Here is a 24,559-nt window from a genome sequence, read left to right as displayed (position 1 = left end):
CACCCTGGACATCATTCCCCAGATATCTAAACCTCCCTTGTCTGGTTTCCAGCTTTCATGGCTGGAATCAATGGATTGTTGTAGGTTTTTTGGGGGCTATATGGCCATGTTCTAGAAACATTCCCTCTTGACATTTCGCCTGCATCTATGGCAGGCATCCCTAGAGGTTGTGAGTTTGCAACCTCACAACCTCTGAGGATGCCTGCCATAGATGTGGGTGAAACGTCAGGAGAGGATGCTTCTGAAACATGGCCATACAGCCCGAAAAACTCACCGCAACCCAATTGAATTCTGAATTCCAACTCTTCATTTTTCAAGTGGTTTCTGTACTTACTTTTAAGATAAATGAGAAGCACGGGTATGCTGTTACGACAGTCATCAATACTTTCATAATCCTCTAGTTCCAAATCTGCCTGTAAGTGAGTCAAAATTTGAAAGAGACTGTTCTTTGAAATGCAGTTTCCGAGTGCTATCTGTGTATATTTCTATGAGCTTGTCTTCCTCGAGGCCTATTACCATTTTCTTACTTTCCCGAAGATCCTGCTCCTTTCTTTTGGGAAAAAAATCAATAATCTTTGCGGCCTGTTCTTTTTTATTTAGTGTCAAAATGTCTCTGTAGTTTTGACAGTTTCAGTACATCGTAATGTAACACACAGCATGGGAGTTCCTTGTCTTCTGGGCCTGTGCAGCGGAAGTCAATTGACAATATCCCTGGGTATAACAACAACACTTTTGAACACGACCGGGAGAAGCTTCTTTTGTCTTTGAACGGGAGACATCCTCATCAACACCATCAGTCCTCTTCCGTTTCAGATTCCGCCAGCCATCAATCCTGAGTCTACAGCAAGATGTATCATTATGAAATCTACTGCAATGACATCGAAAAGTCACTTTACCTGATAATAACCAAACAGAAATGAAAGAGGAAACACAAATCATTTTCAATAATCTACATGCATCATTCCGAAGTCTCTCTGAACACTTACACTGATTGACTCAGACTCTCTCGTCCATCAAATGTGGTCTTCTTTTTGGGGAACATCAGTAGCAAGAAACGTCACATGCTTTCTCTCAGCATTATTGACTTCTGTGTCCTCACTAAAGTGAAGAAGTTGCAAGCACTGAGTTTTTCTGTATATACTCGAGTATAAGCCTACCTGAATATAAGCTGCGGCACCTAATTTTGCCACAAAAAACTGGGACAACGTATTGACTCGAGTAGGAGCCGAGGGTGGGAAATGCAGCAGCTACTGGTCAATTTCAAAATAAAAATAGATGCTTTTGAACTGTGGTGTTGGAGGAAAGTTCTGAGAGTGCCTTGGACTGCGAAAAGATCCAACCAGTCCATCCTCCAGGAAATAAAGCCCGACTGCTCACTGGAGGGAAGGATACTAGAGACAAAGCTGAAGTCCTTTGGCCACATCATGAGGAGACAGCAAAGCCTAGAGAAGACAATTATGCTGGGGAAAGTGGAAGGCAAAAGGAAGAGGAGCCGACCAAGGGCAAGATGGATGGATGGCATCCTTGAAGTGACTGGACTGACCTTGAGGGAGCTGGGGGTGGTGACGGCCGACAGGGAGCTCTGGCGTGGGCTGGTCCATGAGGTCACGAAGAGTCGGAGACGACTGAACGAATGAACAACAACAATTATTACTTTATTATTATTATTATTATTTATTTACAGTATTTATATACCGCTTTTCTAACCCTCGGCATCAGTTGGTTAAATGTTTTTGAATATTTACATAAAACTGTAATTTAAGATAAGACTGTCCAACTCTGATTAAACCATTATTCTAACCTTCTTCAATGTAAATGTGCTTATGTATCCTTCCAATAATAATAAAGAGAGTACGATAACAAATGTAATAAAAATAATAATAGAGTAAGTAATAAATATAATAACAGTAATAATAGAGTAAAATAATGTAATAATAATAATAGAGTAAAATAATAAATGTAATAATAATAATAATAATAGTAATAATAATAATAATAATAATAATAATAATAGAGTAAAATAGTGTAAATATAATAATAGGTAAAGGTTTTCCCCTGACATTAAGTCTAGTCATGTCCGATTCTGGGGGTTGGCGCTCATCTCCATTTCTAAGCCGAAGAGCCAGTGTTGCCCATAGACACCTCCAAGGTCATGTGGCCAGCATGACTGCATGGAGCGCTGTTACTGATCTACTCATATTTGCATGCTTTCAAACTGCTAGGTTGGCAGAAGCTGGGACTAACAGTGGGAGCTCACCCCGCTCCCCAGATTTGAACCGGTGACCTTTCGGTCAGCAAATTCAGCAGCTCAGTGGTTTAACCCACTGCGCCACCGGGGGCTCTTAAATGCAATAAGAATAATAACAACAACAACAACGACAACAACAACAATAAAAATATAATAATAATAGTAATGTAATAATAATAGAGTAAAATAATAAACATAACAATAATAACAATAATAATAGTAATAGTAAAATAATAAATAACATTGACTCGCGTCTTATGACTCGAGGGGGGCTTTTTCAGTTTAAAGGAAGCGCTAAAAATGGGGCTTATACTTGAGTATATAAGGCATTTTTTGCTATCAAATACTTATATTCACTAACTTTTGAACAGTGTGAGATATGGTAATGAATCTTCATACCAGTGATGTCTGCCACTGGCAAGACTCCTGTTCTTTGACATCAGTCTATGGCCACTCATCTATCTGTCCACCTCTCTTCCTTTCTTTCATACTTCCTTTCCATTATAACTGTAAACGTTCGTTACATTTTTTTCACTCCTTTGCAGATCCCCTGTGAGAACATTGCGCGTACACACACATACACGTGGAGGTCTATGAACCACAGGCGAAGGACCACTGACCTAGAATGCAATGTGTATTTGGCCAGTGTCAACAAGATCAGCCCTTTACATGACCCAGTTTGAGGACAGAGCAAAAGCTGTGCAGAGCTTTCATGTCAGATTTCCAGCTGGGTTGCTTGGAAAAGTTACATTTTTGGAATGGAAATAATCTCTCTCTTCATCCCCAAAAGGGTTTTTGGACAATAATTCCCAGATGTTGTCTTGGGAATTCTGGGAGTTGAAGCCCAGAAACATAATACTTCTAAAGCTCTGTGTCTGGCACATTAGATCACCTCTGAAGCAAGTCTGTACCTTTGGTCTCCTCTCCCACCTGTCTGCCTGTGATGCCATGCAGTGTGAAGCCCTTTGACGATGCATCCTCTACCACTCTTTCAGAAAGAGTCCCTTTCTGCATAGAGTCTTGTCTTCCTGGTACCGCTTGTTGTTACACTGCTCAGGTTTGGAGCATTTGGTACATGGGGCAAGATGGAGTGAAGTGAGGTTGAAGTTATACTTTGCAACAATAGCAAAGCAGCTGTGAACAGGAGAAGGGGCCAATGTGAAGAGTCCAATTAAACCACTGTTTGACAGGTGCATCCAGGCAGAGTTATAAGAAGCAGGGCTAAAGCAAGGCCTCAAACAGTCCACGTGAAACCAATTTCGGAGTCTTAGTCGACCAGAAGGTGAACATTGTGGTGCAACAGCTAAAAAGGCCAATGCAATTATATATTACTAATAATATTACTATTTTATGGTATAGTGCAATATAGTAATATATAATACTTTATTGTACTATGCTAATAATATAATATATTGCGTGTGTGTGTGTGTATATATATATATATATACACACACACACACGTGTGTGTGTGAGTCCCAAAGGGGACTCAGAGCAGCTTACAAGATATATATATATATGTATGTATGTATGTATGTATGTATGTATCTTGTAAGCTGCTCTGAGTCCCCTTTGGGGTGAGAAGGGCGGCATATAAATGTCTAAATAAATAAATAAAAAATGTAGGCTGCATCAATGGGTAAATAGTGTCTAGATCACTCCCAAATGTCAATGTCTCTCTCCCCCCCCTCCAAACTCCACCACTATCAATTCCAGCGAACTATCAATTCCAGCAACTACAACTCCCAAATGTCAAGGTCTGTTTCTCCCAAACTTCCATCTGTGCTCATATTTGGGCATATTGAGTATTTGTGCCAAGTTTGGTCCAAATCCATCATTGTTTGAGTTCACAGTGCTCTCTGGATGTAAATGAACTACAACTCCAAAACTCAAGGTCAATGCCCACCAAACCCTTCCAGTATTTTCTGTTGGTCATGGGAGTTCTGTGTGCCAAGTTTGGTTCAGTTCCATCATTGATGGAGTTCAGAATGCTCTTAGTTGCTGAGACTATAAGTCCCAGCAACTACAACTCCCAAATGACAGAATCAATCCCCCCAGTACCACCAGTATTCCGATTTTGGCATGGCAGCTTTTTGTGCCAAATTTGATCCATTGAATGAAAATTATTATTATTTATTATTATTATTATTAAACTTTATTTGTACCCCGCTAGCATCTCCCGAAGGACTCGATGCGGCTTACAAAGGCCAAGGCCTCAACACACAATATAACAATTCAACTGTCATATCAGATATCTACATTATGATTCATAACAGTAGCAAAATTACAACAAAAATAATTTTATGGTTGGAGGTCACCACAACATGAGGAACTGTTTTAAGGGGTCACTTCATTGGGAAGGTTGAGAACTATTGGTCTAGATTGATGGAAGTAATGGTCCCACTCTTTTGTGCTTTAATCAGACCTCACCTGGAATAAGGCATGCATCATTTTGCAACACAGTAATTCAGTTTTACTAGAAAACTGAAGGTCAGACCAACTCCTCATAAGAGATAACATCACGGGTAGGCAGGTGGGAGAAGTGGCCAAAGGTTCAGACTTGCTTCCAAGGTGGCCTGCTGTGCCAAACACAGAGCTTAGAAGACTCACTTTTCTGGACCCCTTATAAGAGATACGGACGCATATGTAAATTGTGGTAATGAAATGTGTGGTGGCACAGCCTATCTCATGTAGCCCTTTCATTTATATTTTTAAATTTATATTATTTGGAAGATAATAGCAAACATTTCCTAGATTGTTGTAGGTTTTTCGGACTATATGGCCATGTTCTAGAGGCATTTTTTCCTGACGTTTCACCTGCATCTATGGCAAGCATCCTCAGAGGTATTGAGATCTGCCACTGACAATGCTCCCGCTCTTTGAGATCAGTCTATGGACACTCATCTATCTGACCTCACTACCTCTGAAGATGCTTGCCATAGATGCAGGTGAAACGTCAGGAGAAAATGCCTCTAAAGGATGGCCATATAGCCCAAAAAAACCTACAACAACCCAGTGATCTGGCCATGAAAACCTTCGACAATACATTTCCTAGATATTTGTCATTTCTTGTCATGAACTGTTTGACAGGGGAATATAAACTGCTGAAGGTTTGATGGAGTTTCCTCCTGTACAGATGCTGGATGGCCATCTGTTGGGAGGGCTTGGATTGTGCCTTCATGCCTGGCAGAAGCGGATCGGACTGGATGGCCCTTGGAGTCTCTTCTGATTCTAGGTTTCTGTGATGCCACAGAGCTGGCTTGACCCAGTTTATTGTGCAGAAAACGGCAAGCATTGTGTGCGTCTGTGTGTGAGTGTGTGTTGCATTTGCCTTATTTTTATCCCCTGCCTCCTTTAACGAGAGTGAGCACGAGAGCCGAGCCGGAGAAGGGAGGGGAGCAGAGCCTCCGGGCAGGAGCACCCTGCGCAGCTTTTCCGCACGGCCCACTCATCCGTGCGAGTTACACGTGCTCTTGCTCCCGGGAGCCGGCTCACGTGGACCCTGCCAGCCCCATCTCTCAGGATTCCCGTTAGCAGGGACTTGGAGATGCTCTCTCTCATCTGCGGCCCCTCCAGAGAGCTGGGCGAGGATGGGGGGGGGGGGGTGAGAGAAGACAAGAAGCAAAGGGGAGACTTAACCAGGCTGCAGCCCCAAGGCCCCTGGGATGGTTTCTGCGCAGTGTTTTTCCCTTCCAAGGCTTGCAGGGAATTGCAGCAGCGGTGGCTCGGTTTCAGTGGTGCTTTTGCACCCTCTGGACTCAGTGCCAGCTGGTTCTGGTTTGAGTCCTTGTCAGGCTTAGAGCCCTGGCTCCCTTCTGTGGGCAGCAGGGTGTGTGCCTCAGCTGCCAGAACAGTTCCTTGTACGCAGTTTAATTCTGTTTAGAACCTGGCCCTTTTGTAGCACTCCTTGAAAATACCAATATTTTATTATGGAGTCAAAATACAAAGCCATTCACATGACTTCAGCTTGCACTGGCCTCAGATGGAATAATAGAATTATCCTACTAGCCACGAAGACCATCCAAACCTCTTGACAGGTGGCCATAGCCTCTGCTTGAAAACCTCAAGAGAAGGGCACTCCACCAGATTCTCTGGAAGCATATTCCACTGTTGGACAGCGCTTACCATCGGAAAGTTCTTCCTAAACATTCACACCTAGCTCCAGCAGACAAGAGCCCTTTGTCAACACAGAAATGCTGGACCACTCCAGCAACCACCATGTCAGACTACATAGAGAAGCCATTGAAATCCACAAGCTAATCAAGGTGATCAGTTGAAACATTCACACCTGGCTCCAGTGGACAAGAGTCCTTTGTCCCACCCTGGTCATTCCACAGATATATAAACCCTTTTTCCTAGTTCCAACAGACCTCACTACCTCTGAGGATGCTTGCCATAGATACAGACAAAACGTCAGGAAAGAATGCCTCTACACCATGGCCATATAGCCCGAAAAAACCTACAACAACCCAGTGATTCCGGCCATGAAAGCCTTCGACAATATAGTTCTTCCTAATGTTTAGGTGGAGTTTCTTTTCCTGCCATTTGAATCCATTCATCCATTCATCCATTGCATCCATTTCTGCCTAGAACAGCAGAAAACCAACTTGCCCCCACCTCAAGGTGACATTTTTTCAAATGGGTTGTTATAGGTTTTTCGGGCTATATGGCTATGTTCTAGAAGCATTCTCTCGTGACGTTTCACCTGCATCTATGGCAGGCTTCTTCACAGGTTGTGAGGCCTGTTGGAAACTAGGAAAATGAGGTTTATATATCTGTGAAATGAAGCCCGAATGCTCATTGGAGGGAAGAATAGTAGAGGCCAAGATGAAGTACTTTGGCCACATTATGAGAAGAAAGGAAAGCTTAGAGAAGTCAATGATGCTGAGGGAAATGGAAGGAAAAAGGAGAGGGGCCGTCCAAGGGCAAGATGGATGGATGGCATCCTTGAAGTGACTGGATTGACCTTGAAGGAGCTGGGGGTGGTGATGGCTGACAGGGAGCTCTGGAGTGGGCTGGTCCAAGAGGTCACGAAGAGTCGGAAACGACTGAACGAATGAACAACGGCAATGTCCAGGGTGGGAGAAAGAACTCTTGTCTGGAGCTAGGTGTGAATGTTTCAATTGGCCACCTTGATTATTATTTGATGACCTGACAGTTTTTAGGTGTGGCTTGTTACAACCTGAGGGAATCCTTTGTTGAGAGGTGATTAACTGTCCCTGATTGTTTCTTGTCTGCAGTTCCCCTGTGTCTGAAATTTTTAAGAAAGCTCCGTCAGACACCTAAAAAACCCATTTTCCTAGTTTCCAACAGACCTCGCAACCTCTGAGAATGTCTGCCATAGATGCAGGCCAAATGTCAGGAGATGATGCTTCTAGAACATGGCCACATAGCCCGAAAAACCTACAACAACCCAGTGATTCCTGCCATAAAAGCTTTTGACAATACATCTTTTCAAATGTTTCATCATGTCTCTTGTGTCCTCTTCTCTCACCCTCCTTTTCTCCAAGCTAAACATCACTAACTCCTAAGCCACTCCTCAGAGGGCTTGACTTCCATACCTTTGACTATTTTGGTTGCCTTTCTATGGGCACATTCCAGCTTGGCAATATCTTTCTTGAATTGTGGTGCTCAGAATTAGATGAAGTTTTGGTCTTCCTCTCCTTTTTGTTAGGTATTCAGGTTCGAGCTACCTCAGTTAGCATGACCAGTGACCAGGAATGCTGGGAGTTGTAATCTAAAATAATTTGGACTCATTTGCTGTAATTTGCTCATAGCTGTAACTCTCCCCTCCTGCTATTGGATGAATCCTCCTTGAACTTGGTGTGCCTTGCTTCTGAGTAAATGTGCGTGGAAATATGCCTGTCATTATTTATGTTGACTTTTGGTTGACTTGGATTAAGTAGGTGTGGTAGTTTAATGAGGAAGCATTTTTATCTGGTGGGTTTTTATTACCGATTGAACCTCAGGGTGTGCAAATTCCAGAGAAGTCTTTGGCCAGGATGATGCCTCAAAGCCCACACAGGAAGGGAGTTCCACAGTGACAGGGGTCAGCCAGCAAGACTTCCTTTTCCCCAGCCAGGGCTCCTAGGTGTGGTTCTTGGCTGCTGCAGACCTTCCAGATTGTAATGGAGAAGAAAGGATGCCCAAACTCTGCATGACGGACAGGCCTTAGAAATCCGCCCCCGCCCCATCCTTGGGACATACTTGCTTTGGGAGGGGCAGTTCCTCTTTGCATCTACCATCAGTCTGGAAGGTTTCAGCCTGACTGTGACTTCATGGAATGAATCATTTCGTGAAGTGTTGGCTGAAAGTAAGAGTTACCCTCCCACCACCTTCAGTGACAAAGGCTCTGTGGTATCTTAAAGAATCCTTGAAACAGTTGTGGTACAGTCTTAAGGTGCAACACATCTCTTTCCAGCCATCTATCTGTCCATCCATCAGTTTTTTATACCCATATGGGGACTCAAGACAGGTTACAAAGTAGAGTGAATTAGTTATACAAAGACATACAAATTTGTGCATACATGTTATTTATGAATCTGTTTGAGCTGCCCTGAGTCCCCTCTTGGGGGTGAGAAGGACGGGATACATGTATGTGAAATAATGATTAAATAGTGATTAAAGTGGTTTTAAATTAGAATAACATGCATAGAATCATAGAGTTGAAAGAGACCTCATGGGCCATCCAGTCCAACCCCATTCTGCCAAGTCTGTAGGTGGCTGTGGAGCCCTGTTCTTGATCCGCATGTTCTCCTTCAGTGAGGGCATCGGTTTCCAGACGGAAGGCAGTACCAGTCAATGTTTAATCAAATGCACAGAGGAACATCCATGACTTCAGATCTTTCTGAAAAGTGGATAGGGAGGGGGCTAGTCTGAAATCCCTGGAAGGGAATGTGCTGCCAAAAAGACAAAAAAGGAGCCACCGTATCACTTCTAGGAAGGTAGTTCCAGACTCTAGCACAGTAGTTATCAACCTGTGAGTCCCCAGATGTTTTGGCCTTCAACACCCAGAAATTCTAACAGCTGGTAAACTGGCTGGGATTTCTGGGAGTTGTGGACCAAAACACCTGGGGGGACACAGGTTGAGAACCATTGGTCTAGGAGCAACCACAGAAAAAGGAATCCCAGCATTCCCACAAAGCTTGCCAGTGCAAGTGAGTGAGTTCAAGAGAAGATCTTGGAGGCCTTCAAAAAGCCAGGTAGCCTGTTCTGGCAGCGGTCCCTCTGGAAAAGTTTACATCACAATCATTAGAAGCTGGATGTTGCATGTATGCAACAAGAAACTGGCAAACGAAGCACAAAGATACACATACACCTTTCTTACTTCTTTCTTCCGACTATGCTTGGCAGAGGATCTTGGCTTCCTGTCTTGTTCCAGAGAAGCAGCGACCAAAACACATAAAAGAAGACCAGATCCTCCCACTGCAACTGCCTACACCTTTCCTTTCCTACATCCCCAGAGCCAACTCACAGCACTGGCACTACTCCCAGGTTCTCCTTTGGAGCTGTCCTTACTACCTCAGGACAGTGTTTTGGGATAAGACCAAGAGAGAGAGCACATTTGCCATCTGCTGGGGACAAGAGAAAAGATGGAGCCAGCCCTCCTGGGAATGAAATGTGGGAGCTGCCATCCCTGTTCGGCCTTGTGGGGCAAGCAGCCTATGTCTCTGGAAGGAAAGGGGTTGGCCAGCTGGCAGCCCACAAAGAGCTGCTTTGTACATTCAAAGGCAAGATTCAAAGAATCCAGGCAGTTTGTGCTTCCTAGGTTTATGAATGATTTTCTTAATGATCTTCACAACTAACATTTCAGATTATGCCCCATGTTGCCAGTGAGATAAAATTCAGTGATCTAAATTCGGCTCCAAGAAAAGCCAATTTAAGCAAGCTATATGTTGTTGTTGTTCATTCATTCAGTCGTCTCCAACTCTTCGTGACCTCATGGACCAGCCCACGCCAGAGCTCCCTGTCAGCCGTCACCACCCCCAGCTCCTTCAAGGTCAGTCCAGTCACTTCAAGGATGCCATCCATCCATCTCGCCCTTGGTCGGCCCCTCTTCCTTTTACCTTCCACTTTCCCCAGCATAATTGTCTTCTCTAGGCTTTCCTGTCTCCTCATGATGTGGCCAAAGGACTTCAACTTTGTCTCTAGTCTCCTTCCCTCCAGTGAGCAGTTGGGCTTTATTTCCTGGAGAATGGACTGGTTGGATCTTCTCGCAGTCCAAGGCACTCTCAGAACTTTCCTCCAACACCACAGCTCAAAAGCATCTATCTTCCTTCGCTCAGCCTTCCCTATGGTCCAGCTCTCACATCCGTAGGTGACTACAGGGAATTCCATGGCTTTGACTATGCAGATCTTTGTTGCCATAGCTATATAGATTACACAAATTGTAAAAAAAAAAACAAAAAAACCATAGAGTTCTCATTATATTTCACATGACATTAATGGGTATTCCCCTGACCTTTTGCAGATAAAACAAGTGTGATATCACTGGTCTGAGCCTAGGCTCAAGAAGAGCAAGAGACATGAAGCTGTTCTAGGGGCAGGCCCTTTGCACTTGAGCTGCGTTTCACTTTCTTCCACCCACACACTTTCACAAGGAACTTGAAATGACAACCCTCAAAGAGGAGGTTGGTGGAGAGTCCTCCACCAACCCCCATCTCCACAAGCTTATGGCCATGAAGTAGTTTCACAACTTTCTTCACCGGACAGATATTGTGCCTTGTGTCCTCACAAGAGTTTGGTCAGGTAGACCCACCTTCAGCCTTTTAAGATATAGGACTTATTGTTAAGCCCCAGATAGCCAGACAGAATGCACTTTGAATATTTTACCTGTGATATCAGTGTTCCTGATCCAGTTCTGTCTTGTCTTGTTACCAGTTTATCCATCCTCAAACTCTTTAAATACTTAAAAGGGTGGCTATATTATTGGTGATGCAGCCACCCTTGTCTGCAGTGTCTGCTGTGACCAACTTGTTCACTAGGTGGTCACAACAGACACCACAGTTGAAGTACATTGACCCTTGGGCTTATTCAGCCCAAAACCCACGAGAATGCAGTGGTCCTAGGGTGGACTTCCTGATGGTAAGAGCTGTTCAGCAGTGGAATAGGCTGTCCTGAGAATGTAGTTGGCACTCCATCTTTGGAAGCCTTTAATCAGAAACTGGATGGCATGTGGGTTGTTGTAGGTTTTTCGGGCTGTATGGCCATGTTCTAGAAGCATTCTCTCCTGACGTTTCACCTGTATCTATGGCAGGCATCCTCAGAGGTTGTGAGGTCTGTTGGAAACTAGGAAAATTTGGTTTATATATCTGTGGAACATCCAAGGTGGGAGAAAGAACACTTGTATCTTGGAGGTAGGTGTGAATGTTTCAGTTGACTGCCTTGATTATCATTTGATGGTCTGACAGTTTTTTGTCCACATGCTTGTGGATTTCAATGGCTTCTCTGTGTAGTCTGACATGGTGGTTGTTAGAGTGGTCCAGCATTTCTGTGTTTTCAGATAATATGCTGTGTCCTGGTTGGTTCGTCTGGGGCTCTGCTGTGGCTGACTTCTCTGGTTGAGTTAGTCTGCAGTGCCTTTCATGTTCCTTGATTTGTGTTTGTGCAATGCTGCATTTGGTGGTTCCTATGTAGACTTGTCCAGATCTGCATGATATATGGTAGACTCCTGCATGAAGGAACGATTGAAAAGGAAAGTCATCATTTCTCTGACTAAAAGAAAGGAAAACCAACACCTTGTTCATGTTGCAGGTACCAGTCTTGAACCTCTGTACAGCAGGGAATTTCATAGCAGTCTCAGCTGTTCCTACCACTGGGGAATTTTTGCATAGGAAACTTTATACTGAGGCAGATCATTGGTCCATAAGGTCCAGTATTGCCAATTCTAAATGGGCAGCTGCTCCCCATTCAGCTTTTAGACCTGGAGATCCCTGTTCTTCCATAGTGATTGCCATTTAAACCCAACCTTGGTTAATTTATGAAATCAGGCTGGGGTGGTGGTTCCAAAGTAGCGGAGGTTCTTCCTTTCCTTTATTTGCCATGTGTAACCATTGTTCAGTCCTCAGCTCACGTACCTGCTGCTACCCAACACCACCTGCTTTCTTTTCAGTGGTCTGTTCAAAACAGCTGAAAAAAAATGCTGACTCCATCATCTTCCGTCGTCTTTTGATAGCAAATAAACTGCAAGTAGGATTGGGAACCAGAGGTTCAGAGCTCAAGTGTGACCAAACTACTGATGGAGAAGCCCAGCCACACTTTGTCCCATTAGGAATATGATGGCATCTGCAGTGACCTACTTTGCAGGGCTGTTTTTCTGAGTGAGTTCCCAGAAATACCATTAACCATTTTGCAGGCTTTGAAATGGTCTAGAAATAACCAGAGGATTAATGTTCCTGCCCACCCAGTTAGAAAGCTGAGTTTTTCACAGCCCCCTGTTCAGAATCAGGTAAGCATTATTACGGAGCCACATTTCTCCTCCTTTTGTGCCCCTCGCTGGCGGGGGAGAGGCTCAGACACCATATGTCCATGAAAGGGGGGCCAAGGGGCAGCGAGGAGGCAAAGTGACTGTTTTCCAAAGGGCATTAGCTAGGATCATCAATGGTTAACGTCATTCCCACTGCGGCAGGTGCTAATCTCCGGCTCGACCTACATGTAGGCCTTTGTGTCGAAGCCTTGGTCCTCGCCATGTTCCCCCTGCCCATCCCACCCCCTGCCACTCACCATTTCAACCCCTGGGGTGGGGTTTCTCCCTTGGAAGGTGGTGCAAGCCAGAGCTGGCAGCCTGTAGGTGTCTGAAAGTGGCATTGGCCATCTTTGGCTAGGCAAAAGGCCATGGCTGTATCACTAGGTTCTTGTGGGTTTTTTCGGGCTAAATGGCCATGTTCTAGAGGCAATTTCTCCTGACGTTTCGCCTGCATCTATGGCAAGCATCCTCAGAGGTAGTGAGGTCTATTGGAATTAGGAAAATGGGTTTAAATATCTGTGGAATGACTGGGATGGGGCAAAGAGCTCTTCTCTGCTGGAACCAGGTGTGAATGCTTCAACTGACCACCTTCATTAGCATTTGAAGGCCTGGCTGAGCCTGGGGGAATCTTTCGTTGAGAGGTGTTAAGATGTGCCTGGTTGTTTCCTCTCTGCTGTTTTGCTGTTGTAATTTTAGAGTTTTTTTAATACTGGTAGCCAGATTTTATTCATTTTCATGGTCTCCTTTCTGAGGATGCTTGCCATAGATGCAGGTGAAACGTCAGGAGAACATGGCCATATATCCTGAAAAAACCCACAAGAACCTAGTGATTCCAGCCATGAAAGCCGTCGACAATACATGGCTGTATCGTTTGCAAAATCTTGGCAAATGTTCAACCAGACCACCCTGAGCCAGTCTCACCTAGTCATTACAGTCCAACTCTCTTATGCCAGACAGGAACATCAAATCTAAGCTCCCTTGACAGATGGCCATCCAGCCTCTGCTTAAAAACCTCCAGGGAAGGCGATAATAAGAGACTTCTGGGCAGCACATTTCACTAATGTTTAGATGGCATCTCTTTTCCTGCTGTTTGAATCCATTGCTCCATAGTGTTCCTTGTCTCTGGAACAGCAGATGACAAGCTTGCCTCCTCCTTTCCAATATTTAAACATGGCTCTCAGTCCCCTTTCAGCCTTGTGTTCTCCAGGTTAAACACACCCAGCTCCCTGATTTCAGGTGCGAAGCACAGTCAGCGTTTGTCCAGTCCTCGAGCAGGGGGCTGCAAGGGAATAATGCCAGGGATCTCAAGGCTGGGAAAGACTTCTCCTTGAAAACCTGGAAAGCAGTTGCTGCTTGGTGGAGTTGACTGTGTGTTCCAGTGATCTGATTCCATATATGGCAGTGCTCTATATATCTGTGTTGTTTTTTATAAAGACTGTTGTATGGGAAACATGCAAACTGTACAACACTTTGCAGATTTTTTATAGTATCAGAAGCGGAGTTGCTTCTGATGTGAAAGAATTGGCCATCTGCAAGGACGTTGCTCAGGGGATGCCTGGATGTGTTACCATGCTTCTCTCATGCATGGGAAGCTGGGGCTGATAGATGGGAGCTCACCCCTTCTTGTAGATCGAATTACCAACCTTCATATCTTTAGGTCAGCAAACACAAGGGCTTAACCCATTGTGCCACCACGGCTCCACTTTGGAGATAAAAAGTGATTTATCGCCTCTGATTAGCAGTAGGCTTGGCTCTTGAATTAATCCTCTCTTTTGCAGCCATGGATATGACCTTAGGATCTGGGCATCCCACCCCCCCCCTTTGTCTGTTGTGTCTCCTCCACACTCCAGCATAGTGTAAATGAAGGAAACTACATACCAGTTGCATCTACAGTCGCCCTTCAGATTTGCTGTGGGGGCCCAAGTGAAAGTGAAGAATCGTGAATAAAAAATACCAGAAAGAACACCTTTTTAGAAATGTCTAGATCTTCTAGCATTACTTTATTGTCAATGTCTACTAGATGCTGAACATAGAATCATACTGGAGGACTAGAGTGGTTCTCTCTCTAGAAATCTATAGTCTATAGAATGACTATAGACTATTGGCCATAGAGATAACATCTGCAAAAATCAACGCTGCAAATGTGGTTGGATAACTGTAGATCTCTGTTGAATATGTGAGTGTGGCATTGCGTGCCCTTTAACAGAGAACCCGTGATAGAATTCGTCTTCTTGGTCAATGTGTGCCTTCCTTGTTTGTGGAACAAAGTATGTCCCTATGTGTTTGTTGTAGCAGCAGCAGTTAATTATATTGTACCTTTTACCAGTCTGGGACACAGAGTGGCTTTCAAAGGCAGTTCTAAAAAGTTAGAAATATAATTAAAGGTGTAACGGTGCTCCACGCAGTCATGCCGGCCACATGACCTTGGAGGTGTCTATGGACAATGCCGGCTCTTCAGCTTAGAAATGGAGATGAGCACCAACCCCCAGAGTTGGACATGACTGGACTTAATGTCAGGGTAAAACCTTTACCTTTATCTATAATTAAAGAATCAATGGCATTAAAACTATTAAATACAACAGCAACAAATATAATAAGGACAGGGCAAGCCTTTTCTTCTTTAGCAGTCAACCGTTAAAGGCCTGTTGAAACAAAAGCTGTCTGCATTATGGAGGGATAGCAAGGAGGATATCAGTCTAAACCAAGTATGGGCAAACTTGGACCCTCTGGATGCTTTGGACTTCAACTCCCACAATTCCTAACAGCCCACCTGAATTGTGGGAGTTGAAGTCCAAAACGTCTGGAGGGCCCAAGTTGGCCCATGCATGTACTAAAGTAATAGGGCTTGGTCTGTGGGAGGTCCCAGGTTCAGGTCCTAAACCTTCTCCCCAAGGACAGCAGTCATCTGGTGACATGTAGCTGCCTCTCATGAGGAAGACTCAAGCCTATAGCAAGCATGGACAAACTTGGGCTTTCTGGGTGTTTTGGACCAACTCCCACAATTCCTAGTAGCTTACTGGCCGTTAGGAATTGTGGGAGTTGGAAGTCCAAAACACCTGGAGGGCCCAAGTTTGCCCATGCCTGACCTAAACCCTTTGGGAAGGGAATTCCAGAGCTGGGGGCAGCCTCCAAGAAGGCCATCTCTCAAGTCCCCGCCATATATATTATACTTGTGATAGGAATTAGACAAAGAAAAATCTCAGCCCAGAAGATTTCAGAACATTGGCAGGTGCATCTAAGAGAATACAGTCCTTCATATAAATTGGACCACAAACAATGCTTTGAATGGGTTGTTGTAGGTTTTTCCGGGCTATATGGCCATGTTCTGGAGGCAATTTTTCTCCTGACGTTTCGCCTGTATCTATGGCAAGCATCCTCAGAGGAAGTGAGGTCTGTTGGAAGTAGGAAAAATGGGTTTATATATCTGTGGAATGACCAGGGTGAGACAAAGGACTCAATAAGGGATTCCCCCCCCCCCCCAGCACTTCTAAGCCATTGAAAGCTAATCAAGGTGATCAGCTGAAACATTCACATCTAGCCCCAGCAAACAAAAGTCCTTTGTCTCACCCTGGTCATTCCACAGATATATAAACCCATTTTTCTACTTCCAGCAGACCTCACTTCCTCTGAGGATGCTTGCCATAGATGCAGGCGAAATGTCAGGAGAAAAATTGCCTCCAGAACATGGCCATATAGCCCGTAAAAACCTACAACAACCCAGTGATTCCGGCCATGAAAGCCTTCGACAATGCTTTGAATTGTGCCGGAAAACAGACTGGCAGCCAGAGGGGTTGTTGTGCTCTTGGTTAAAAGCAGTGTTTTCCCTGTATGTTATATGGAGTTACTTTACAAGGGCACGGTTCCCCTGTCGACCTTTGGCCACATCCAAAGTGGCTCCTAAGTGAGCTGGACGTGTTGTGGCAGGAAACCAGTTGGGCAGGCCCTCCCCCATCTTCGGAGCTGGAATGTGGGCAGGCCAGTGAATCCGGGCAGGGAGGGACCCAGGCCTGGCCGGAGCTGCACGGGGCCATGCATTTGGACAGGTGGAAGCTCTCCTTGCAGCCTGGATCCTCCACCCCAAAGTGGGGAAGCTGCAAGATGCCCTGGGTGATGCCAGCTGGAGCCAAGCTGCTTGCGCAGAGGGTGGCCTGCAGAGGCGTATCATGGTGGAGGTGGGGGAACACAGCCTTGGAGGCTTTAACTCTTTGCAGCCCCTGTGCGCTTTCTGCTCTGGAGTTGCTTAATTGTTACCACTCCGGGTTTGTTTGCTCTGCGGGTTGCTGAGCCCCAGAATTCCCTCTTTTGTCATTGAAATGCACCAGCTGCTCTCATGTAGGTCAGACATTTGCATAACAGTTTAAACGGAGTCCCTGAAGCATTTGCACCTGCAGCCCTGGCTGGCTGGCTGGGTGTCTCCCCTTTAATCCTGCCTCTCTGTTTATGTGGAGCCTTGTGTGGGGAGGGCCAGAGGGGGCTCAGCTTTGAAGGGAAGGCAAAGGAGGAGGGAGAGCCTGGAAGGATCAGCTTACACCACACTTCTCTGGGGGATTCGCAGCGCTTTGGAGCATCCCTTTCAGCTAGGACTTCCCCATGCTGAAGATGGTGGGAGTGATGTCTGAGAGACAGTGGCTGGCATGCGATTCAAGTCTGTGGTAAAGTCTGATATAACAGGTGTGGGCAAAGTTGGGCCCTCCAGGTGTTTTGGACTTTAACTCACACAATTCCTAACAGCCGGCAAGCTGTTAGGAATTGTGGGAGTTGAAGTCCAAAACACCTGGAGGGCCCAACTTTGCCCATGCCTGAGATATAAGCAGCAGATCATTGGTAGCTGCTAGGATCACGCTTGATTTTGGAGGTTTATGGATCCCATCGGAAGAAACCAGGGAAATCCAGAACTCTCCTAGCTGTTTTATCTGGCTAATGTTTACAAGATTATGGTCTCTGAAAACACCATGTGTGTGTGTGTGTTTCCAGCAACTCCACCTCCATGAGATTTTTGCTTTGGCAGAGTTTTCATTTCCACACCTATCTGGCAAACTCCTCTTAACAAAGGCATATTGGTTCATATTTGGAGCATAGCAAAGAGGGTGGGGAGACATGTCAGCCTTACAATGTGGTTTTTGTACAGAGCTCAATGAGAAAGAAAATGTGAAGGGAACCTCATCAACTACCACACCTCTCTATCCTTGGACCCAAAAAGAACGAGTCCTTCTTCATTCAGGGGCAGGTGGAGCAGGAACAACTTTTGTTCTAGACCTGGGTTATTTCCAGGGCTTCCCCAAGACTTTGTTTGATGCTGAACACACACGTGGCCATAAGATAGCTTCATCTTTATATTATACCACAGAAAAGCATCCTGGCTTCATTGCTTTTGGGCCCAGCATCCTCTCCCCACCAGCAATGGTAGAAAAGGGTCTCTAATCAACTAATCCTACTAAAACTATTCCTAGCTACCAGTCCATTCCTCCATGGTTGGCTATGGAGAACCTCTGGTTTGGAATGCACACTCATATGCAGCATGGCTGATGCAGATTGGATTCTCGTAGTTCTGCAGGAAATAAAGATAATGAAAATGAACAAGTGTGACCTACACAGCTATGAGAATAGGGCGGTGGACAAGAAGCCATGGATCTGATGACCACTTCCACCAGGATTGGGAAGTTGGAGGTCAGGTTCTTCCATTCGGGTGTTGAGGAGGAGTTTGGAAGAGTCAAAGGGCACTTTGGGCCCATTAACAGCATTGCCTTCCACCCTGATGGAAAGAGCGATTGCAGCAGTGGTGAAGATGGTTATGTCCGCATCCATTATTTCAACCCTCAGTACTTTACGTTTGAGGCTTGAACCAGCTCCTTCCTCATTCTACTGTTGCCTTTGGATCTTTGCAGTCCCAACAAGACCTGGCTGTTCCATTAGAGAGGCTCAATGAAAAGACCCAAATGGAGGCAGGTACATTGCAGCTACTCCTTTGTTCTCAGGCAGCATTGAGATTCCCAGCTTCTTAACCTCACTCTTGGAATAGCAGCTGCCTACCTGATTTGGCCTATTTGTAAAAGTTACATAGAAGTAATACATTTTCAGTCATGCCTACAAGCAGAGAGAAAAAAGAACTGCAAAACCCATTTGCCTTGTTGGCAGAAGTCCAGCATGCTGGACCTTCAATAATTTGAAGTTTGTCTCTAGTTATGGCAAAAGAGGAAGGATTTGCTCCAAGTGGATTGGGTCAGTCATGGAAGGAAGCTTCAGACACCCTGAGTTTGAGAGGCCAGAGCTGGGCAGTGAAGGCCTCTCATCCATAGGGTCAACATAAAATGAAGTTGTCTTGATGGAAAATAACGATGACGATTGCAAAGCTGTTGCATGGGGCAAGAACATGGGTTGTGCAGGGCTGAGCAGAAAATTACATCCATCCCAAAACTGGTGTGATTTCAGAGCAGCTTTTCTGTGCTGAGCTGGATGGAGGCCCTTGAACTTTCCAGTAACTACCAGCTGTGGTTTGGGACCAAGGACGACGAAGAAGAATCATCTCCAGCCAGATGTCTTTGAAGAAAGGCAGGATGCAGTTTTCAAGTTGCCACTAAAACTGAGTTTATCTGTGACTATGGGAGATTTCAAGATAGTTTCAACCCATTTCCCTAACAAGCAGGGATAGTTATGAAGCCTTTTAGATATGCATCTTGGCAGCTCAGTTGTAGCTGTACGAGTCTGCACCATCACAGCGAACTCTGCATCCTGTCGCATAACAGCTGTAGGGGTGGCAGTCTTTTCTGCAGGGGCTGCAGGAAGGATGTTGGCTTCCTAGGCAGTTGCCTCTTCCCTGCAAGCCGCCTGAGACTGAGTCTTGATAAGTTCAGATGTGACCCTTTGAGAACACATTGAAAAATTGAAGCAATGTAAATTGAAATCCACCTTATTATTTTACGAAAATAAAAAGGCTGATGTGGAAAATCCCTGTTTTTTCCTCAAATGGTATTGTGCCATGTTTAACACTAGGAAATTGTTGAAAAATAAGTCGTTTAATAAACTGTGGCAAGTTAGGAGCTTAAGAAGAGGCCTGCTAGATCTAGCTAAGTGTCTATGTCACCCAATGCCCTTTCTTCCACTTAGTTGAATGGAAAACTTGAGAAAGGGGGCCTTATCTGATAGTCTAGGGCTTGAAGTCTCGTCTTCTTTATCACGTTCCAACTTGCAACCCTACTTACGTCAAAGCATAGACTTTCTTCCATCATTTTACCTGGGTTTTTGAAGGGCAGCATCCTAGAGAATTCTGCCCTATATGTTTAGAGATTGCAAAGGAAGGGAGCAGGAAGATGAGGAGGTGGGTGGGTGCCCTTGTGAATGGTACCAGCCTACACAGCTTTTTTATTCATTTGTGTTTGCTTTATTGATTAGGACACTTTGAGCCAAGGAACTTGGGTCAGTCTCTTGCTCCTATTAAATGGCATGTTATTGAATCCTTCTGTCTTGAAACAGTCTGGGATGGCCAGGTTGCAATCCTTTGGCTCTCAGGTAATTCTGTGTACCCTGCGCTGTGCCAGAAACCTTGTGTCTCCCTGCCTCGAAATGAGAAACGCAGCCATAGGAACCTGCTTGAGTTGCAGAACATCCTGTGCCTTGAGAGGGAGCGTGTAAACCGACACGTGGCGTCATTACCCCCCTGTGTGTGCAACGAGGAGGCAAGCGGTTGCTACCACAAGTCATCCTTTGAGTAACTCAGGAATTCCAAACATTTCCTCTTAGAAAAGGGGGAGGGCCAAAGCATCCAGACGTGTCCAGACAAGTTGGGGTTCAAGAGCCAGGCCTGACTTGGAGGTCCTTCTCGGCCCCAGGTCTGTGATACTGAGATGTCAACTTGTGACCATTGTTCTCCTTTTCCACTCCCATGTGATTCACTTTCAGAATATGTTCCGAAGCTTTCATGGAAGCACCCACTTACACCTGGGAGAAACTTAGGTGTGTCTCCACTCCCATGGTTTAAAAAAATTGCATTCCTTGGAGTGGCTTCAGGTCCTGTCTCACTCCAGGTTCTGATCCAAAGTGGCCATCCAAGCAGTGTTTTTCCTCTGTGTGTTTGGCTCCTGTGTTGCAGGAGCAGGTATACTTGTGGACCTTGAAACCTGTGGGTGTCTGCATTATTCATATTTATCTTTTTAAAGCTTTCGAGCACCTCTTACACAATGCTTCAGAAATCCTAGAGCAGGAAGGTTAAGCTACTCAAAGCGGAGTGTTCTATTAAGCAGTCGTTGCAGGTACACGGTCCCTCTTTCCCAGGAAAACCTTATGACCTGAGCAAGAAACAGTTTGACTGCAAAAAGGCACGGAAAGCTAGAATCTTGACATCTCTCTTTACAGCAGATCTCTACTTAACCACTTGTCTGGTCATCTCTGGCAGCCAGGAATCTCATGCAGGTGAGTGAATGGGATTTTGTCCAGGAGGAAGAGATGAGGGCTCCATTTCTCCTTCAGCAACCCATCTAGATTGCCTCTTTGCCATTGAGACAAGCACTTCCAGCCCTCCATGGCCACTGCAATAGCCAGACACACAAATTACAATATGTTCTATAAAAAAGACATGCTTTTTATTCATGAGAGGGCTCATCCTTGTGAGAGAAAAAAAGGTCACTAATTTATTTTTCATGCTGGTGGCTTTGAGGGGCTTAGCAACCAGACTGAGTTATAGCAATAGTGAGTCCCCTTTCTTCTTCATTGGTTGGGACATGCCTGAAATCACAGGGTAATTTGCTTCTCGCCATGGTGAATGCCTGCCTTGCACACTTTTTCTTTCGCACTCGGGACTGTCTACCTGAACAGACATCTCAGTGGGCCTTGTGATCCTGGCCCTGCTGCTGGGCTCTAACGTCACCCCAGTGTTTGCCTGTGCAGTAAATGGCACGAGTTCAAAGCAGTGCCAGCTTCTCTGCCTCAATTCCGTACCATTAAAATGAGCGTGGATCGCAATGTTACTGCTTTGCCGCTGCAACCATAAATGGGCGGTGTGCGTCTTTATGTACCTTCTGCCTAGTTTGGGATTTGGCCCTGTTCCATTATTGTTATATTTGGCACCATCAGTATTCCCAGTATTGTCTGGAATAACAATAGATGATGCACTCTCATGCCACTAGGTTAAATTCAAGGGGATTTGGGCTTGCTGGAGATGAGCTGTGTGCCAATGTACACTGCCACCCTTTGCTCTCTTTGCAGGCAGAGTGTGGCTGATCCAGCCAGATATATTCAGTCATGCTTTGTTCACCATGACATCCAAACCTAACCATCTGGCTTATCTCTCCCCTGACAAGCCAAATCGATGAGCCTAGAGCAAACTGTGGGTTCCCTCTGTGATTTGGAGGAATGGGGTGGGGAAAGCAAGCTCAGTTGTTCAGTGTGAAGACTGTGGTAAACAAACCATGGGGAGAAGGCTCGTGGTTTGTTCAGCTGCTTCCACTTGCAACAAGAGCCACCAGTCATCAGCGTGCGGCCTCACCCCTCGTCAGCCAAAAGTTTAGCATGCTGTTGCGCATAAATGCAGCCGGAGTGACTCTCCATAAAGACTGTCACGTAAATCAACATTGTCTCACATGCTCAGTGTCCCTGCATTGCTCAACATTATGTGGACATAAGGGAAAGAGAATCACCATAGATCTGAGAAGGCTCTGATGATGCAAGAGAAGAAGCGCGTGGCAAGAGGTGTGCCCCCTTCTCTTCCCCAAAGCCAGCGAGGATGGAATCGGGATGATCAGTGGTGCTTGTCCTTCGCGTGGCCCCTCCCAAGACCTTGCATCTCCTGATAACTCTCTGCGTCTGATAGGAAGAAGTTTATCTTCTGCTCAGCAAAGTACTTCATTTCTTAGAAAGAGAGCTTTCTTGGAATTTGACGTCCCCGAGCCAGATCTAGGAGCTGGCTGGCTTCTCTCCAGCATTTCTTTGTGCCTTTAAGCATTCGGCATCTGATTCCAGCCTTCCCTTCTTCCTCTCAAGCTGTTTCATGTTTTTTGACATTTACTTTGTGCCAGTAACTTGCTAGGTACTGGACAGAACTACCAAAACAGCAGTGCGGCTCTTGGCTAGCGCAGTTTCATCCCAGGCAAGAGGAGAAGGAGGGGGTCCATGTCCCAACTCTTATCTACATGCCCCTTTTCAAAGGCTCCTGCCTCTCCTCCTGAGCGGCTTCTGTTCTTCCACCATGGTCAGGTTCCCTCCGCAAAGGTCACTGTGTTTTTGATCAGTGTAACCACGCCACTCTTTGCCCCGTGATGCCTTTGTGATGCCCGTGAGCACAAAGGCATCATGACTCCCCCATTACTTCCAAGCCTTTACACATCTGTGTCCAAATGGTACATTTTAAGAGGCCTTGTAAATCATTCATTGTGTGCTGATAATCTCCCCACAAGAGAGCTTTCTTCCTGTTGCAGGTATTGTTTCTTTTAAATGTACAGCCCTATGGAAGGAAGGCCTCGTATGTACATAGTTCAAATGCATAAGTGGGGAACCTGCCATTGTTTGATGAATGCTTCAGACCAGGAGGTTGTTAACTTGGCAATTGCCAGTCAGTATGGTTATTTGCATCCGTTCTCAACAATCTGCGTGCGGTGTTGTTGTTGATGCTAATTGCCGTCATTAGCTTCAACTTATGACAACCCTATGAACTAGAGACCTACAAAAGACCCTGTTATTAACATCCTTGCTAAGGTCTCCTTTGTCTTCCATTAAATCCCCTTTGAATCCTTCAATAGGGCATACTAATGCACTTCTCCTTTCCCTTTGCCCTTTCCAATCTTTCTCCCCTGTCATGTTTGGATTTTCTCTAATGGGGGAAAATTGGTGTGAGGTGAGGTCTTGATGCAAACATATTAACAGCAGTTGGGTTTTTATCAGATGTCGAGAGTGACCCTTGCTTTCTCGGTTTCTCCTTGCACGAGAATTGATTCCTCGAGAATGGTAGCCAGGTTGTTTTGCTTGGGGCAGACAGGGTTTGGACACCTCTTTTGTAGGAACATCCACTGAGAAGGAGGAACCAAGTTAGATCAACTCAAGCAGACTTTGCATATGAGCTGGAAACATCTCTTTGTCATCCTGGGGAAATGGCAACCATAGACTTCTAGAGTTGGAAAGCAGCAGAAGACTGCCAAGTGTGAGTACACAACATTGGCACACGTGAAAGATTGATATGTGACCTCTTTTTTAAGTACTTAAGCCCATCTCAGTGTGATTGAGACTCTTCCACTGTTGTTTGTCTTACAGCAAGGAATACATCTTGAGGTGTGAGTGGGATCTCCTTCCTTGCGCTGGACATCCGTCCTTGTGATGACCCGCTCTGTTCCAAAATCATCATTCTCAGGACCTCTGTTGAACAACTCTTCTGGTTGTCCCTCTTCTAGAGGCAGCAATCAAAGGCTGCTGGGGAGCAGGTGGGGTGAGTTCTGGGAACAATAGGGTATTGTTAGAAGGAGCAGCCCTACAAAGGATGGACTCTCCTCCTCCTTGTGCCACCTCCTCCCTTTCTCCCAGAGACAATCGGCTATTGGCTATTGGTCTCAAGAGAACAAAGGGCCGCTCTTCCCTTTCGGAAGCAGGGACAGTCATGTGGAGACAGGAGGGAGCAGGCCCAAGGAACAGGAGCAGAGCAGGCCACCCTCTTTTCTTTCTTCCAAGCCCAGGGAGAGGAAACAGAAAACAAATGGCCTTAGGAAATCTGCTCCTTGCAACAAAGGTCTGGATATTGCCTAGAAGAGGAGCCAGATCTGTCTGTGGTAATTAAAAGGCAATTTTTGCCGCAACATTGTGGGGAAAAAACATTAGTTTTTTAATGGCAAGAACAGCTGACACAAGGACAGCCTCCTTTATCAAATGCCCAG

The 24,559-nt window shown here is 45.4% G+C and overlaps 2 protein-coding genes across 3 annotated transcripts in view; one reads left to right on the top strand and one right to left on the bottom strand.

Moving 5' to 3' along the window:
- The window catches only part of TPX2 (TPX2 microtubule nucleation factor), a 124,038-nt gene extending 99,713 nt beyond the window's left edge, over positions 1 to 24,325 (bottom strand). Inside the window, exon 1 of the mRNA XM_067468277.1 lies at positions 24,321 to 24,325. The gene's annotated coding sequence lies outside the window, so the exon portion shown is untranslated. The remainder of the gene's footprint in view (positions 1 to 24,320) is intronic.
- The window catches only part of BCL2L1 (BCL2 like 1), a 78,941-nt gene that overhangs the window by 28,142 nt on the left and 26,240 nt on the right, over positions 1 to 24,559 (top strand). The gene's annotated exons all lie outside the window — the stretch shown is intronic.

The sequence above is a fragment of the Anolis sagrei genome, chromosome 4 (genome assembly GCF_037176765.1).
Source record: "Anolis sagrei isolate rAnoSag1 chromosome 4, rAnoSag1.mat, whole genome shotgun sequence".
Lineage (NCBI taxonomy): Eukaryota > Metazoa > Chordata > Lepidosauria > Squamata > Dactyloidae > Anolis > Anolis sagrei.
Note: the sequence above shows the minus strand (reverse complement) of the source record. Positions and strands in the feature narration are given on the sequence as shown.